The 17,960-nt window shown below is 37.1% G+C and overlaps 1 protein-coding gene and 1 long non-coding RNA gene across 8 annotated transcripts in view; both read right to left on the bottom strand.

The window, feature by feature from the left end:
• The window catches only part of grid1b (glutamate receptor, ionotropic, delta 1b), a 737,476-nt gene that overhangs the window by 172,018 nt on the left and 547,498 nt on the right, over positions 1-17,960 (bottom strand). For 3 of the 7 annotated variants that reach the window (XM_073918290.1, XM_073918288.1, XM_073918289.1), the window contains exon 1: positions 17,713-17,810. The exons of the other annotated variants lie outside the window; for them this stretch is intronic. The gene's annotated coding sequence lies outside the window, so the exon portion shown is untranslated. Of the gene's footprint in view, positions 1-17,712; positions 17,811-17,960 lie in introns of those variants that run through there. 7 annotated transcript variants of the gene reach the window in all.
• On the bottom strand, positions 4,131-6,738 carry LOC137496767 (uncharacterized). Its single transcript, XR_011017343.2, has 6 exons — positions 6,701-6,738; positions 6,411-6,523; positions 5,319-5,445; positions 5,057-5,142; positions 4,670-4,712; positions 4,131-4,572 (listed from the first exon to the last, which is right to left on the bottom strand). It is a non-coding gene; the product is annotated as an uncharacterized lncRNA (long non-coding RNA).

Raw genomic sequence — 17,960 nt, 5'->3', positions numbered from 1 at the left:
GCCAGCTAGCGTTTCGGAATTGTTATTGCAGAGCAACACAAACAGCACACAGAAGTATAAATGCACAGCAACGCAGAAGTATAAACCAGGCTTAAGGAGAGAACACCAGACTTCCCTCTCCTCAGACACTTCCTCCTGCTCCTCAAGGGGGATCTCAAGGTATTCCAGGCCAACTGAGTGAGTCCCTCCAGCATATTCTGAGTTTTCCCCAAGGTCTACTCCTGGTGGTACATTTCTAGAACACCTCCCTAGGTAAACGTCAAGGAGGCCACCTCAGCTGGCTTCTCTCAATGTGGAGGACCAGCGACTGTACTTCGAGCTCCTCCTGGGTGACAGAGCTTCTCACCCTTTCTATAAGGGTGCACCCTGCCACCTGAAGGAAACTAATTTCAGCTGCTTGACCCAAAGCTCATGATCATACGTGAGAGTAGGAATGTAGATTGACAGGTAAATTGATTGTTATTAAATGCCCAAGTTCTGTAATAAATATGATACAAAGCAAGTTTCTGTACTAATTTACAAATCATGCACACAAATAGCGTACCCTTTTAATAAACCTAAACCTGTAAACCTAAACAATAATGATATCGAAATCTTTAGTGTTTATACTGTATGAGATTTATAACCCTGAATGTGACTATTCCTCTTTTCGTTTTTTTCTCCTCGCCAACAACAACAACAATGGTGGCAAAATGCCTTGAATGTGAACAGGACTGGAGGATCTCTTAGAGTTTCCTACACATCCCTCCTACTAAATTCATAAAAGGAGAAAGAGTTCATGTTTTGTACTGAATACACAACATATCAAACCTTGAAGAATACACACTGAGACTTGTTAAGACCCCACATCTTCCCTTGGTATTGTTGCTGACTATGTCCATCTCTTATGACCACAGTGTTCCAATATTTATAATAAAATGGCCATGACAGTCATTAGAATGTTCTCCAACAGAGCGCCTTTGGGATGGGGTACAAGGGGACATTTGTGTTATGGATGTGCAACTGCAAAATCTCAGAGGTAAGTTTTCACCTTGATAAATATTTGTTATAATAAATCTAGGCACTTCTGAAGGCAAACGCGGGTCCCAAACCAAAACTAGCAAGGTCAACCTTAAGTTGTGAGTGAGTGTGTGTGAATTTGAAAATAGCCTATAATAGTGTATGTTACTAGGCCATCGCCAAAGATATGTATCTCACTATGTCTGGCAAGCAGGGGAGAAAGTTTTTTCATCAAGGTAAGATTGTTGTTTTGTAAAGTTTGAAAAGTTTTTTTTTAAATAAACCTTGCTTTCTTTTTTGCTATCGAGCCATGATCACACATACACATGTATTTTTATTAACTGCGATTTTACTATTTCATTATAAAAAAAATATATCATCCACACATGCACAGTTAAAAAAAAAAAAAAAAAAATTCTCCACATGAAAAGACAAACATGTCATATGAAATGCTGTCGAAAGCATACTTAAGCAGCAGATGACGATATACTTAGAACATGTAGTCATGTTGACCAACAGGAAGTGTTAAAATTTTTTTATTATTAATTCCGGTATAGCATGGTGGCGCATTGGGTAGCACAATCGCCTCACAGCAAGACGGTTGCTTGTTTGAGAACTGGCTTGGCCAGTTGGCATTGCTGTGTGGAGTTTGCATGTTCTCCCCGTGTTTGCGTGGGTTTCCTTCAGGTCTAAAGACATACGGTATAGGTGTATTGGGTAAGCTAAAATTGTCCGTAGTGTATGTGTGTGAATGGGATTGCAGCTGGAAAAGCATCTGCTGCATTAAAAAAAAAAAAAACATATGTTGGATAAGTTGGCGGTTCATTCCGTTGTGGCAACTCAAGATTAATAAAGGGACTAAGCTGAAAAGACAATGATTGAATGAATGATTCTGGTATGCTGTCAACAAGGTGGACCCGTGTTCTGTAAGATTGTCCTACCTCCCATTCAAAAACTATGGTAGCACATTTTGATAATGCAATATGCTGCCTATCAGACTTTGAAACCAGTCTAAATTGTGTGGAGTAGTGTGATATAAAGCTGTAGTATCCCCCTAACCTATCTAATCTCTAATTTTCATTTGTTAGCTAAATATATGTGTGCAAATAGAGTTTTTTTAGCAACGTGGGAAATATAAATGACTGTCAACATTTATATAAAAAAGAATTTTTGGTGTTTTGTGACCCTTTAAAGCAGTGGTCACCAAACTTGTTCCTGGAGGGCCGGTGTCCTGGAGATTTTAGCTCCAACTCAATCAAACACACCTGAAAAAGCTAATCTAGGTCTAGGACACCGGCCCTCCAGGACCGAGATTGGTGACCACTGCTTTTAAGAATTTGCTGAAAAATTTAAAATACTCAAAATTTGTTTATGTTTAGTAATTTTAATAAAACAGCATTGTCAGACTGAAATATGCACACATTTAGGAAAGGTCAGGATACTATATTTATATGGGTTTCACTTTAATAAATGTATCGAATTACACATTTTAAAAATAGTCAAAATGACTGCCTCAGTATTTCTAGAGTTAAACCGATACACCTATATAATACTGTGTATTATTTTGAAAGTATGATATAATCATGACAAATGTGCTTACACTAGAGAAAAAAGAGAATACATAGGCCTTTTCTGCATCTGCCCAGTGAAGTTTTCTAAAAAAAAACCCAGCTTGGTTACATAGTGTGCACTGCAAAGTGAACGACAGGCGAGTAGACTATATAAAGCACATGAACTCTGGGCTTCTGTGTCAGCTTTAAGCACAGTAAGCTTTCCATGACAAGCTGTATTCATGAGAGAGAGTCGAACAACTCATCTTCATGACAGCCCCAATGCAAAGCAGCTTTCCTGTCCTCCTCTGTTTCCCTTTGCCTTTCTCTCCATGTGAAGGTGGCCCCAGACGCCTGAGCAGACTGAGTGCATACAGGGCAGGTCAGTGCGGAGAGATAAATGGTGATTTATCATGGAGATGTGCTGTAAATGTCCTTGCAGCCACAGTGTTCCTGTGGGAAGTGAATGTGGAGAGCAGTGGGCCAGAGAGATTAATGTCGAGCAAAAGATAGGTGTGACAGGAGATCAAAATCACAATCAACTTTACTACCTGTGTCCCTTTAAAGTGGGAGGAAGGAGAACAGAATGAATCACGAGAGATGAAGAGGGTTCAGCATGGTTCCTTTTCAATACTATGCTGTCACATCAAAACACTTTTATCATAGTCAGGGCTGATGACCAGGCCCACGTGGAATCTGCACATCCAGAAATCTGCATATTTTCAGCCCATTATTTAATCATTTACTATTTAATTTTGTAAATTTATTCATTTATTTATGTAAATGTGTGTAATTGTATATTTGTTGATTTTTTAATATTTTTATATTTTTTATATTATTTGAAATTGTTGCAAATTTATAAAAAAAAAAAAAAAAAAAAACATGTACATAAGTATTTAAGTATTCACAGCCTTTGCAGTAGAGCTTTAAATTGAGCTCAGGTACATTCTGCATCCACTGGTCATTCTTAAGATGTTTCAGCAGCTTAATTGGAGTTCACCTGTGGTGAATTTACTTGACTGGACATGATTTGAAAAGGCATACACCTGTCTAAGGTCCCAGGGTTGACAGTGCATGTCAAAGCACAAACTAAGCATGAAGACAAAGGAATTTTCTGTAGACCTGGGACATGATTGTCTCAAGCCACAAGGTTGGGGAACCAGCTGACCACAACCTATAGTGTTTTTAAATGCAATTTAGAAAAACTAAATTTGTCCCGGCTGTGCCATTTCACTACACAGCAAAATATGGGGACCCAAAACAACTCTATGGGTGTTAATTTCAACACTTTGAAAGTGTCTCATGGGGTCCACTCAAAACAGACTTAAATCAACACTTTCAAAAGGGTTGGCACATTGACACCGAAGTAAGGGTTAATTTTAACTTAGGGCAGAGTTAAAAAATGTAACTATATTTAACACCACCTGGTGTAATATATTGTTATTTTATTCAACTCTCTTGAGTGTAAATATGGTAAAAAGGCAAAATAGACTGTAAATTACAAAAGAAAAAACATTTTATTTGAAAACATTCACAACTTCAACAATTCATTCAATTTTTAAAATGCAACAATGTCAAATATGCTTTAAATGTTTTATTAGTACAGACAGTATCAACAAAATATGATGTCCAAACTTGATGTTTCATCAGAGCAATTTGAAAGTTCAATATATCGTCACTCATAGTTTTCTTCTGAACGCATAGTTTATAGTTTTCTTCTGAAATTACATTTTAAACAACTTGGCGTGCAAATCTTTCACTTCTGGTGTTTCCTTGGTCCTCCATATCAAACACAGCAGTTTAAATGAAGGTATAAATGCTGTAAACTTGTGTGAAAACAAACTGGAGCTAGGAAATCTCATCAAGCATGTCCTGTGAAAGATGTGCTTCCCAGCCACAGGATGTCCTTTATATCCATGACGATGTACAGTAGTAGCTGCTGATCGCTCGTCTGGTGGTTCCTGATGCACGGATATACTGTAGGGTGATGCTCATCTAAGAACTCTTCAAGACTCCAGCATGACTAAGAAAAATATTTGAAAACAAATTGCAATCAAATTCTATGATATATTTAAAAGAACATTTAAAGTAAATAAAACATTCAAGAAATCTAAACTCACCTTTTGAAAATCTACATGATGATCCACAACTTGACCCTCCCAGCTGGTTGAGGTGACAGGATATGGAAAAGTAGAAAAAACACATACATCACTGTTGAATCTCCAAACACAATTAGGTTAACCACTATGACTAGAACTGGAAAAACAGGCAGCTGTCTGTCCAGAATGCTGAATTTAACACAACACTTGGAGCAAAATTTAGAGGAGCTTAAAATCTTTTATATCATTTAGTGATGCTGACTTCCCCAAAATATTGGCCACAGTGTAAAAAATATTCATAAACTTACAGTTTTCTGTAAGCGTGTGCGTGCGTGTGTGTGTGTGTGTGTGTGTGTGTGTGTGTGTGTGTGTGTGTGTGTGTGTGTGTGTGTGTGCGTGTTTCTTTACCAGATTCAACTTGTTAGGCCCTTTCAGGTCCAGTATTGACGCCACCTTTCCTGGAGTCTAGCAGATGTTTCAGGTCTAAATATAATCTAAAATATTAGGATAAGCAGAAGAGAAAAAGTGCAAATAAAAGAGCAAAACATTATTTAAGTAACAGTTCACCCACAATACAAAACTTATCACCTTCATGTCATTTGTTATTCTCTAATGCTCTAATACCCTCTCAGCTTATTGTGAAACAAATACAGAACTTTATCAAACATACCTTAATTATTATCACCACATATGACCAAGAAGGTGTGCTTGGTAATTTTACCAACTCTGGAAATACACCATGCGTCTCTAATCAGCCACCGTCACAGGGTCTTGTGTTATTTTACAGAGAACTGTGGCTGTTAAAAAACAACAACACATTAGTATCTAACACATATGCATAACCTTCAGATAAAAAAAGAGAGATGAACATCACAAAGTATGCCTCACACATTTTCACATATCTTTTGATTCAGATGTTGATTATTGATAATAAATCTACAAATCAAACCTGTATCATCATTAGGCTGCTCAAATATGAATCAGTAGATTAATTTTACAGACAGGTGGCTGTTTACAACGCACTAATAAAACTGAAATGTTATGTACAGTACATGCTAAGTTTAGCCTATAGTTTTAAGCACAATATCATGCGGGAGAAAAAGCTTGACTAAGATGTTCCTGACAACAGAAATAGCCTAACTTACTAACGTCAGACATCCCGAGTTGGGAAAAGTCATTTTCGGGGGATACAGAGTTGATTTGCGGGAGGTAGCGGGAGAGATGAGTACCTAATGAGCAATGGGATGAGTTGCGCGCGACGTACCTGAAGAGCGGTGGGGTGACTTACGCGCGACGTACCTGAAGAGCTGGGAGAGATGCGGTGGAGAGGGGCGTGCAAAGTGTTTAATGACCGGGCGGGAGACGCGCGATTTCCGGGAGATTATCATTCATTTGCGGGCATCTACTTGGGCATCTGGGAGTCTCTGTGCATTTGCGGGATAACGTTAACGTTAGTCCCGCAAGGCCGCAACTTCCGGGAGACTTCTGTAACGTTAAATATCTGATAAAGTGCAAACGCGGTCATTTAAAGACATTAATGTTAACATTCCGACTTTATTGGTTGTCAACACTTAATATAATTCAAGCGTACGTTATCACACGAGTTTAAGTTATGAACTAACGGTATATGGACGGCCACGAATGAACCAGTTTAAAAGGGCCGCGGTGTTTAAAATAACCAAATTAACGTACACGAATAACAAACAATCATTTGTTTCAGTCAGGAAGCCTTTTACAAGTAAGCATATGTTCATTTACTCACCAGATATGTTTTAGAAACTCTCCAGAGCTTATGGAAACCGTCCTCTGTTGCCGTTAGCATCCGGGCAGAGTAGGCTAACGTTAGGCGGCTCCGGGGATTCCCTCGCTAGTTTGCTTGGAATTAAAGGAGAAGTGTCGATTTTATTTTACAGATGGGTAACAACCATGAATGAACCGCAGAAGTTTAAAATTGTCACTCCATTCTAAAGTTATTAACTTAACAACATGTTTACAACTGTATTTCCTTAAAGAAAGTCAGTAAAATACCAACATTTAGGTAGTTTGACTCACCAGTTGCTGTTCTAAACCTCAGATGGAAAATGGCGTCTGGAAAATTCTTCAGTGACTGGGGCTGCATGAATTCCCGGATGTTGGAAATAAAACCACCAAGTGTTGAAAAGATAACTCCTTGATTTTGCACTGAATAAAATCAATTCTAACTCTTATTATATTCATTTATCAAAATCTAACTCTTTAACGTCAACACTTTACTCTCAAATGCTTCAACACCGAGAATTTAACTCTGATGAATTTGCTGTGTACATTTTTAGCTTGTTGTTGTTTTTTTTATATTTATTTTTTCTGGTTTCTGAAACCATTCTTCACCAGATTTGAACCTCATCAATGTGGTCAACTCAGCTCCATGTCCCAAGTCCATCTCATCTGCGTATGTGGCGAGCTACTGGGCAAACTGGTAACACCAGAAAAGCTGTCTATACGGAGGTAAGCAGTTAGCTGGTAGTGCTAAATATAACTAAAGTCGTTGGCGGCATCATACTGCCTCATAACATTCATTTTAAAGATAAAATGCAGCCATACTTACCTTTGGCTACATAATTAGCGCTCTCCAGAAATGTTGACAGGGGGACATATCCACTATAAGCAATTTTTTATTCATTTTTTTTTACCAATACAGATAATACATTACTTTAATGGCCACCTAGGTTACCCTTTATTTCCAGATTTAACATAAGATGTTTGTGTTCCCAGAATGTGTCTGTAAAGTTTTAGCTCAAAACACCCATCATATTATTTATTATCCTGTCTGAAGTTTCTGATTTATAGCTGGTAAAAGCCTGTTGCTGTTTTTTGGTACTGCACCTTTAAGGCTAGTCCTCCAAGCCCACCGTTCCTACGTGCCTGTCAGTATGCCTCAATCGCCGCTCTTGGCTGCCTCAGGAAGCAGATATACTACAGTAAGAACTTTACCAATGAGTATTTGATGCATTTGTTGTTGAGGTGCAGTGATTAGCTACACACACAGACAGCTCGTTTAGCTTTGCACTCTTTTTGCATGCATATGTGACAGGATACAGGTTAATCTTCACTGCTGTATGGATATTTGTTATGTTATGCGGCTGTGCTGATGAAATGAATCTTAAGTAAATCACTGTAATTCATTGCACACATGCACTGTTTTAAAACATTTTCAACTTGTAAAACTCACTCATGATCACATTTGATGATAATTAATGATCCTAGCAAACTGAACAGACCTTTTATTCCCGGTTGCTTTGCGCATGTCCTGTCTTGTTGATATGATTATATGCATTACTAAGGAGACATGTTAATACGCAGCTGTCAATAAACATTGGTGGGCGGGGGGACCGCACTGCTACGTCAAGTCCAGTCAGTCTGAAAACCGATCTAATTGGTTCACTGTTTTTATGTTGTTAAATTTGAAAAAAAAAAAAAAAGGATTGGATGTGTTTATATCACCCCAATATGGCGGTCTAGACACTATACCTACACATATGTCTGTCCAAACAGCCTGAAAAGTAGATTTTCCACCATAGGTGCCCTTTAAATTATTAAAAATATCAAGAATGGTAACATTTTCAAAATCAAATGTTGCTAGGATAAATATAAAGGTTCTATAATGACATTTAAAAGTATATATATATATCAGATATTTTTTACACAGTGCATTGTTATTTTCAATGCATCTCAAATTATTTATTGTGTAGAAAGCTTTCTGCCTGTCAAGCAGTAATCATACACAGGGAGTAGCGTGAACCCAAATATGGGATGTTTATTGAAAGCACAGCAGATGTGCAGGTGGGCAAATTGCATATGATATGGAAACAGCAATGTAAAATGCTAGATGATGACAGGCAGTCATGCAGTGCAGTGTAGTTCTGACAATGGATGAGCTATAGGAAAAGGTAAGTATATCATACACAGAGAACAGAGCTGTGATGTGGAGATTATCTGAAACTCAAGATGAAAGAGTAATCCATAATATAAAGTGCAAGGAAGAAGGGAAGGCAGCATGGTCTGGGTGCATGGTCATAATGAAGTGAGCGTGAGAAAGCAAGTATGCATGATCTAAAGGCTATATATATATATATATATATATATATATATATATATATATATATATATATATATATATATATATATATATATATATATTTATATATATGTGTGTGTGTGTGTGTGTGTGTGTGTGTGTGTGTGACACTGCACTCACACACACAAACACATACACACACACGCACACACACACACACACACGCACACACGCACACGCACACACACACACGCACACACACACACACACACACACACACACACACACACAGACAGATGTAGCCCTCCTCGATTGCTGAAGACTTCATGTCACTTCATGTCACTTCATGTCATCCACTCAAACTACATATCCCATTAAGTCTTGCAGTGACACACTGAATTCGGTTTGCCTCCTGATTAAACACACACATCTGAAGCTCATCATGACTGATTACATGGACCGGACATCACTCACACACATCCACACACAATCAGTGCTGAGTCTTCTTCACTGTAGCCATCATTACAAAGTGTTTTCCTTGTATTGCCAAACCATGTTTTGACCCTTGTTTGTATATAATGTTTATGATTGTTTTTCCACCTGTCTCGACTCGTTCATCTGTTTTGCTTACTTTTTTTGGATCATCCTTGTATATTTTTTTGCTCTTGTACCAAACTTTGCCTGCCTAGCTACTCAAATAAAACTGCGTTTGGATCCTACCTCTTGTTGTTAACCCTGTGTCATTACAGATACGCAAGTATATGTAATTTTGAATCTGAGGGTCACCTCAAAAATCAATGTGCTGACAAAATTGCATTTCAAATTGTCCAAATTGATTCTTTTCAATGCATATTTTACATACTTTATTACAATAGTGTTGCAAACATCTGATAATCAGATTAAAAAAAAGTATATACTAATTATGGAAGAATCTATTATTTGTTTCTGATTCCTCTCTTGAGATTGGAGGTGTAACTGGCCTAAGTCACACTCATCCCACTAAACTCTGAAAATCCAGGTTACGACTCCAATGTAACCCATCTAGATTTACTTGAACCGAGGATTTCAACCAGCAATTCCAGCATAGGTGACAGGTGCTTTATTAAGGATGCCCCAGTTACATCTAGAAATGAACTGCTGCAAGCTGTTGCACAAGGCCCTTAACATTTATGTGAACAGATCTCAGAACATGAGAAACATGAAGAACATGAGGGGCTCATTACATTTTAATCTCGGCAGGAACACATGCCACCTTCAATAAGTCCAACCTGCTTCACAATGCTTGCCCATGTATGACGTTCATTGCTTTCGCTAGCTTTTCCTGTCCAACTCTCCAAACATTCAAATCTTGTTGACGCAGCAGCCATGCATTCTACAAAACATCAATGATTCAACGCTGACACAGATGAAGTGGATGTCAATGCAACAGGAAGCGTGTACCAGTGCCAAATGTGCCATTTTGTCTTGAATGCCACCATGGGTTTATGCCATATGTACATGACTGGTTTTCTAGAAAATAGTGCAAGGTTACCTAGAATGAGTTTTTTTTTCTTCCATAAATCACAAGCAAATGGAGTCTAAATCTATTTTATGGTTTGGTAGTAGTATTTCTTCAAGATGTATGCATAATGCAAGACCCCCTTGTGTGTGGCTCATATTAGTGCTCTGAAGATTTATACAGCAAGCAAAAATAAAATGTGTACTTTTAAAAATAAATTTAAACTTTGGTGTCCCTATACAACAGATGCAAAGAGTAAATGTATGTTTACAATTGATGTTTTGAGTGAGCTTCAGTACTTTGGTCCCCTGGGTGTCATAGATAAGACAATCAGAGAAAGTAAAAGTCAGATTGTGTAAAAACAAATAAATAAATAAATAAAAAAGAGTTAGGTTTCCTTTCTGAGAACACAAGGTGTACCCCACTGCCTTTTTTGTTGCCAAAAAAAAAAAAAAAAAAAACTGGGACTGAATTAGCAGCATATGTGTGTGAGCCGTGTTGTTGATAATAGTATAATTGTAATATTAAAAAAAAAAAAAAAAAAAAAATATATATATATATATATATATATATATATATATATATATATATATATATATATATATATATATATATATATATATATTAAAGTAATAACAGACAGAAAACACTGGCTCTGCTCTTGATTAAAATTGAGAGGTGTAATATCTCAGAAGATAGTGAAATCAAGTTTTTATATGAAGTCTCTATAGAGCAGGTCAAATTTGGCTCATTGTAACCTTTGATTTGGCCCACCATTCCATCTGAAATGAGAGTGAGTGTGATGGAGAGGGTTGGGGCGAATGACTTTACACATTTCCATTTCTAATTCGACTTAAACTTTTTTGTTTGTTTTATTGCTGAGCTACAAAAAAGCTAAATGTAAACTAAATGTAAATTAATCTGATTTCTGAAAAAATGTAAACACTGTTACTCGATGGATAGAGGACAATGCAGAAGACTATGCAAATCAAGACCAAAACTAGTGTAATTCTGTTATAAATTAAAATATTTTATATATATATATATATATATATATATATATATATATATATATATATATATATATATATATATATATATATAGTTCATAAAAAGCAGTAATTCTCAATTCCAGTCCTATTCCAGTTCTTGTGCCCCCCTGCCCTGCACATTTTGCATGTATCTTATGTTTGACACACAGGGATCAGTTCATGGGTATCACTGCCAATGAGTGGATGATTTGAATCAGGTGCGTTAACATATACAAAGATACACAAATAGTGCAGGGGGTGGGTCAAGGACTGAAATTGAGAACCACTGATATAAAGCAATGTTTTCTAGTCATATTTAAACATTTTTCAATAAATTAGGAAATCTTAGTTTATTAGGAGATTTGGGCACCCCTGCTACAGGGTATATGCACAGCTAGTGTTTCTTCCCCTACTGATAAACTTCCGGTAAATGGTTCATGTGATTTTTAAAAGAAAAAAAAAAAAAAAAAAAAAATATATATATATATATATATATATATATATATATATATATATATATATATATATATATATATATTTTGCTTCCTTTTACAGCATCCATGTTTTAATGTAAACAAAAGACATGGCGTGGAAAAATAGAATTTAACGTAGTGCTTCTTGTATATACTGATCCCCACTAGATGTCATTCAGGCTGTAAAGATCCAAGACTTTTAAAAGAAAACATGGCAATTTTGTAATGGCATATCATTTACCAGAAGCACTTTAACTGGATTACTGAAAATTAAAGGCATTGTTTCCGCTACATTCTTTCCTCCATGGCAGGGTGCCACGCCAAAATTCATCCCATCCCAGCTACATTGCAGCATCTCATTCAAAACAATCAGTCTTGTTTTTTTTTTTAAATAGCGGGTTACAATCACACCAAAATGTATTAAAAATTAAGTGAATTATAATTTATATATAATTATAATAGTATATTATTATTTTTTTTGTTGTAATCGTAGTAGTGCTGTGCGCTTCTGTTTAACCCTTTAAGGTTACGTGCTGACTGACTGACAAGTGCGCGATGCAAGAAGTTTTTTTGCAAAGAGGAAATCGGCGTGCAAGCAAAGAGATTTGCATGCTCGTACATGAATGCAATCTCGACTTGTAATCCTGCACTCACGACATTTGTCATTGAAATAACGACATAGGTAGTTGGTAGATCAGTGTAAAAAAAGGCCTGCTGCCACAGCTGGGAAAAATCCTAGAGGAAACACTGTAAGGTCCTTCTGGATCTACCCTATTGACAGACTGACTTGCATCCAGGCCTGCTGCATATATTCACAATTTGTGAAGTCATGCAGCTCCAGATAACTTGAACTCCATCTATAAAATTCTCCATTGTTGTCTTGACAGCACAAACACTGTTGTCACCTCAATGGAAACCCAGCCTCTGCTTTCATTTGATTGGTTTATAAACAAAACCAGAGCTGACAAAGTGTTCTTCTACCAGTAAAAGTAACAGCAAAACACAAGGTGAGCAGATGGTTAAAAAAGTGAGACATGCTGGATGCATAAGCTGCGCACAAAATGCTTGTGACCGACCATTCAAAAAAAGGTACCTTATCGCAAATGTACTTGGTGTGATCATGTCCCACTGACATAACCATGGACTACCAATTTGCCATTTGTGCACTACATTCTCATACATGCACTCCGCTCACAGACACACATGCTTCTTAATTTAGACTGATTACACTCGCATCACCTGTGGATTATCAACGATTGATTACATACACTATTTAAGCAACATACTCACTCATTCACATGGCTGAGTCTTGTTATCTGCCACAGTGACATTACAACTCGTTTTCCTAGCCCTGTTTTACCGTGTTTTTACCTCGCTTTGTTTGTTTAGTTATCCCTGTCTGCCGCCTGCCTTCTGACCTCTCGCCTGTTATCTGATTACAATTCTGAACTGCCTCTATACATCTGTTTGCACCTGTACTGACCATTGCTCTCCTGACTATCCGAATAAACCTGCATGTAGATCCAAACTTCAGTTGTCATTGTCACTCCCCGGGTTACAGATCGGTCCTTTTATTTTGAATTTGCTACATCAGAGCTTGTCACAGCATATGTGTACATATGCATTTTTTTACACATGCATATGCGCACATAGATCTTGAAAAGGCATTACTTTGAAGAAAGTAGCATTTTTGATGAAATCTACCAGTATTCAAGTGGTGATAAAACACGAAACATGAAGATACAATGACATGCTTTGTCTTGTTTCTATGTTTTTGTCAAAGGCTTGGTCCTTTTTTGATATATGACATGGTCATTATGAAACATTATGAAAATGCACAATTGTATACATTTCTGGAGAACGTTCGAGGTTACAGAAGTAACCCTTCGTTCCCCGAGGAGGGGAACTTCAGTGCCATAGAGTGGATTGATTGAATCCACGAAATGGGAGGATTCGGATCAGAAGCCGCTTGTCTGTAGAGTATTGAACGGGCCAATGAATGAAATTAATTGGCAGCGTAAGCTTGCGCAGGTGTGTGGCATCTGCAATTATCTCAGCATATAAGCACACCTGAAGCCAGCAGACGCCATCCTTTTAAGCTGAAGAGACTTTCAAACAGCTAAGGGACAGTCATTATGGTGACGGAGTATGGCACTTCCGTTCCCCTCCTCGGGGAACGAAGGGTTACTTCTGTCCCTTCGGTAGGGGAACTTCAGTGCCATAGAGTGGATTGATTGATTACGCTGCCAATTAATTTCATTCATTGGCCCGTTCAATACTCTCCAGACAAGCGGCTTCTGATCCGAATCCTCCCATTTCGTGGATTCAATCAATCCACTCTATGGCACTGAAGTTCCCCAACCGAAGGGGAACTCTAATTATGTATCCAGAGCTACGAATGGTTGCATTTTTTCTTTAAAGCAAAACACTACGGGGCGGTACGATGCCAACAATGGCTTCTGTTTATATTCATGCAACCAGTTGACTCCTTACCTTCTTATAGAAGGCTTTTTCTTTGTTACCCGTTTGCCCAGTAGCTTGCCACGAACGTCGATGGACTTGAGACGCAGAGAGGAGTTGACAGCGATGACATGGTTTAAGTATGGCAAAAAAAAAGGTTACAGAAAGCAAGAAAAAAACAAAAATAAAATGCAAAAAAAAATAATACAATAAACAAGTAAATAACAAGGTGAGAATGTTGTAAGATCTGAAAATGTGGTAACAATAGGGTGAGGGCTTTCTTTTTCTGGATTAATTTTGAAAACACTCTCAATTGGGTTTAGGGAAGAGGGTGATCAGGTCAATCGGTGCTTTTGAAAACTATCCTTTGGGTTTAGTGAAGAGGAATCAGTTGGTCGGTAAGTCAGTCAATCAGTCAACAGGGGCCTCAGTTGGATTTATACAAGAACAGCAGGCGTGAATTGTTCGCGCAAAAATATGAGATCTGGAAAAGTGTACAGAGAGGCCTTTGGTAGACTTGCGAAAAACAAAAACTAAAAAAAAAAAACACACCTCCTAGGATGTATTTTGGATCTCCATTTTGCGACCAATAATGAGCCTGGGTTACATATATTTCTAGCAGAAAATATTGAGGACCTTCAATCAATTTAGGATGGAAATCATTAAAATGCTGAGATGGTTTGCAATATTTACCAAAAAAAAAAAAAAAAACACTGCGGAGTGAACAGCCTTCTCCCCTCTACTGTTTTGCATATGCGACTTTTCTCCCTTATTTTCGTGCAAGTCACAATCACACCTTCTCCTTCTGTCCCCTTGTCATCTGATCTCCCTTGATGCTCAGCTCTGAGAAATAAAAAAAGAAATACATCCCCCAAAAAAGTGCATGCCGTACACGGAACCTGCTCAATTCAGCCAGTAAAGGGCATCACTTTCCATTACGAGTGACATGTTTATCGCTGGGAATATACAAATCCTGATGAAGTGGCAGACAGGAATATAGGATAGCTGATTTACACCGAACACAGCCCGCATGTGAAGTGACCTTGAGTTGTCATGTGATTTGAGGCGGCAGCAGGTTCCCTCCATGCCTGTTTGACTTTCCCTTTAGGGTCCAATGCCTCTGGGAGTGCCACAGGGGTTGATGTTGAGCCCTTTTCACAATGCCTCTTTGTGATTATGAATGAGTTCTTCATCGAGCAGTATTAGAATACTCTATAATAAGTTATTTCTGTTCAATGTATTTACTAATATGAACAAAACATTCATTAAAATATTTATTTATGTTTGTTATTGTTAGGTAATAAAATTACAGATGTTCATATAGTTCATTTTGACTCACAGCGCAGTGACTAATGTTAACAAGCACAGAGTTGAATTTTAATTATGCATTGTTGAACTATGATTAATAAATGCTGTACAAGCATTGTTTATTTTTAATAAATACATTAAATAAAATTAACTATATATCCGGTATTCTAAAGTGTTACCATATGCCTTTTGTGTTGTGAATTTCACTAAATGATTAGTAAAGAACAATTTGTCCTTGTATTATGTTCTTCCTAACAGTGCAGACACAGATATTAAGATGTGTAATGATAATCCACTACTGAAGAGATCTGTAAACAGCAAGCCTTTTACTTTTAATTGCCAATATGCTAAATGAAGGACATCTCTGTATAATATAACCGTTAAAACTATATTACCAGAGTGCCGTAGCTCCATGTTCAAATAAGTAAATGAAAAAAAGTGTTTCTTAGTAGAGCATGATGTTTTTGTAAATGACTATTATTTGAGACATGTTTTCTTGGATATTTCCTCTTGATATTTACTGAATGTAGATTTTGTTTTGCTACATCCATTGGTGATGCAAAGGGACACCAAAAGTCTGTGATAATGTTGAAAAGCCACTATATACATTTTTGGACATGAAATACATCCCAGGAGGTACATTTTTTGCAGTTGCTGCTGTTGATTGACTGACTGAGCGATCGACTGACCCACTCTCCTCCTTCCCTAAACCCAACCAAAAGCGCTTTCAAAAGCATCAACTGACCTGCCTACCCGCTTCCCTAAACTCAAGCGTCAGTTTTTAAAAGCAATCCAGAAAAAGAAAAGCTGATTTGTACCACGCTTTCACATCTTACTGTGTTCTTACTCTGTTATTTACTTGTTTATTTCTTTTTTTTTTTTTGGCTTCTGTTTTAGTCTTTCCTGCTTTCTGGAACCTTTCTTCACCAAACTCTAAACCTGCCATTGTGATGAACTCATCTCTGCATTTCAAGTCCACCAACATACAAGTTAAGTTAACTAGACAAACTGGTAACAGAAGGAAAGCCATCCATATGGAGGTAAGTGGTCAGCTGGTAAGCATGAAAAGGAAAGGTTTCATACCGCGTCGTTGTTTTAAGGATGGAATGCAGCCATACGCACATCTGGCTACATAATTCACAATCTCCAAAAATGTATATAGTGCCACGTTTTCAGAATGAGCCCATGTTGGAAAATCTGGAACTTGTAATTTTTTATTTATTATTTGGAAAAAATTTTACTACTTTGAAGAAATCCACCTCTGGCCAAAACAAGCATCATATTGAAGGGCTGCTCTTAAACTGGACACTTCACAGGCCCTTCTGATTAAAAGATTTTAAAAAGTACGAGCAAGTTTTTGTAGTGTATTGACAGTTAACTTATTTGTCTACTAAAGGTAAATTATTATGTGTTGTTTCCTTTGTTCATTGCTTCATAGACACTACCAAAAAAAGTCAATAACAGAAAATTTGCCAAACTTTTCAATATGAAAAAATGGTCAGAGCAGAGATCACAATCTCATAGTAATTAGAAAGCAGAATGAAGTGAATCACAAACTACGAAAAGCCTTTTATTTTTATTTTACTTTTTCAGTATATTTCAAACTTACAGTATGGACACACATTGGATAAGTAGAGCAAAGCGACACCCCCAGTGGTGTAAAGTAACGAAATACAAAAGCTCCAATTACTGTTATTGAGTAGTTTTTCTCAGGAAATGTAATTTACTAAGTAGTTTAAAATTTGTATTTTTACTTTTACTTGAGTACATTTTTAGTACTGTATCGGCACTTTTACTCTACTACTTTCCTCCAACCTTGTGATTCCTGTCTAATCAAATTGCACATAGAAAGTAAATCACATCATAAAGAACTACCTCAAAACATGGGCGATTTATAATTGCATTTAAGAATATGCACAAAATCTTTACACACATCGATCCAGAGACTGTTTAGGTGGATGTAACTGATGAGAGGAGGATAGATGTTCAGTCTATGACAACTGAAATGGCCTTAAACACCCAGTCAACATGACATCAGATTGAGCAAGTAATACTATGAATGATTTAAGTACACCACTGCACAGCACATGCAACAACTTGATCTTTTCACAGTTTGATATAAATTTGATAAAAAAGTATAAAACATTTTCACATCAGAAATAAATGTGTTTGTTGGGATATTATAAATGGTTATTGGTGGATTCACCTGATATGTTGACAAATGGTTTGCAAATCCATACCTTGGGAGTTTGTGGGTCGTTTCCTTGGGTCTTTTTCCCTTTGCAAGGAAACTTTCCAAAGATGTCTGTTTTTTAATTCTTTTAATAGATTGTGGGTTAAATTTTGGGCGCTCAAGTGACTGAGATATAAGAGAGCGAAAATGGTCATTTTCCAAAATAAAAGACTTTCAAAATAAAAGATCGTTCAGACTCAGATAATAAATAAAACGTGAATATTAATGACTTCTTGTGATCCACTGACCGGTGGT

Source organism: Danio rerio, chromosome 12, assembly GCF_049306965.1.
Source record: "Danio rerio strain Tuebingen ecotype United States chromosome 12, GRCz12tu, whole genome shotgun sequence".
Taxonomy (NCBI): Eukaryota; Metazoa; Chordata; class Actinopteri; order Cypriniformes; family Danionidae; genus Danio; species Danio rerio.
This window is presented reverse-complemented; position numbering and strand designations above follow the sequence as displayed.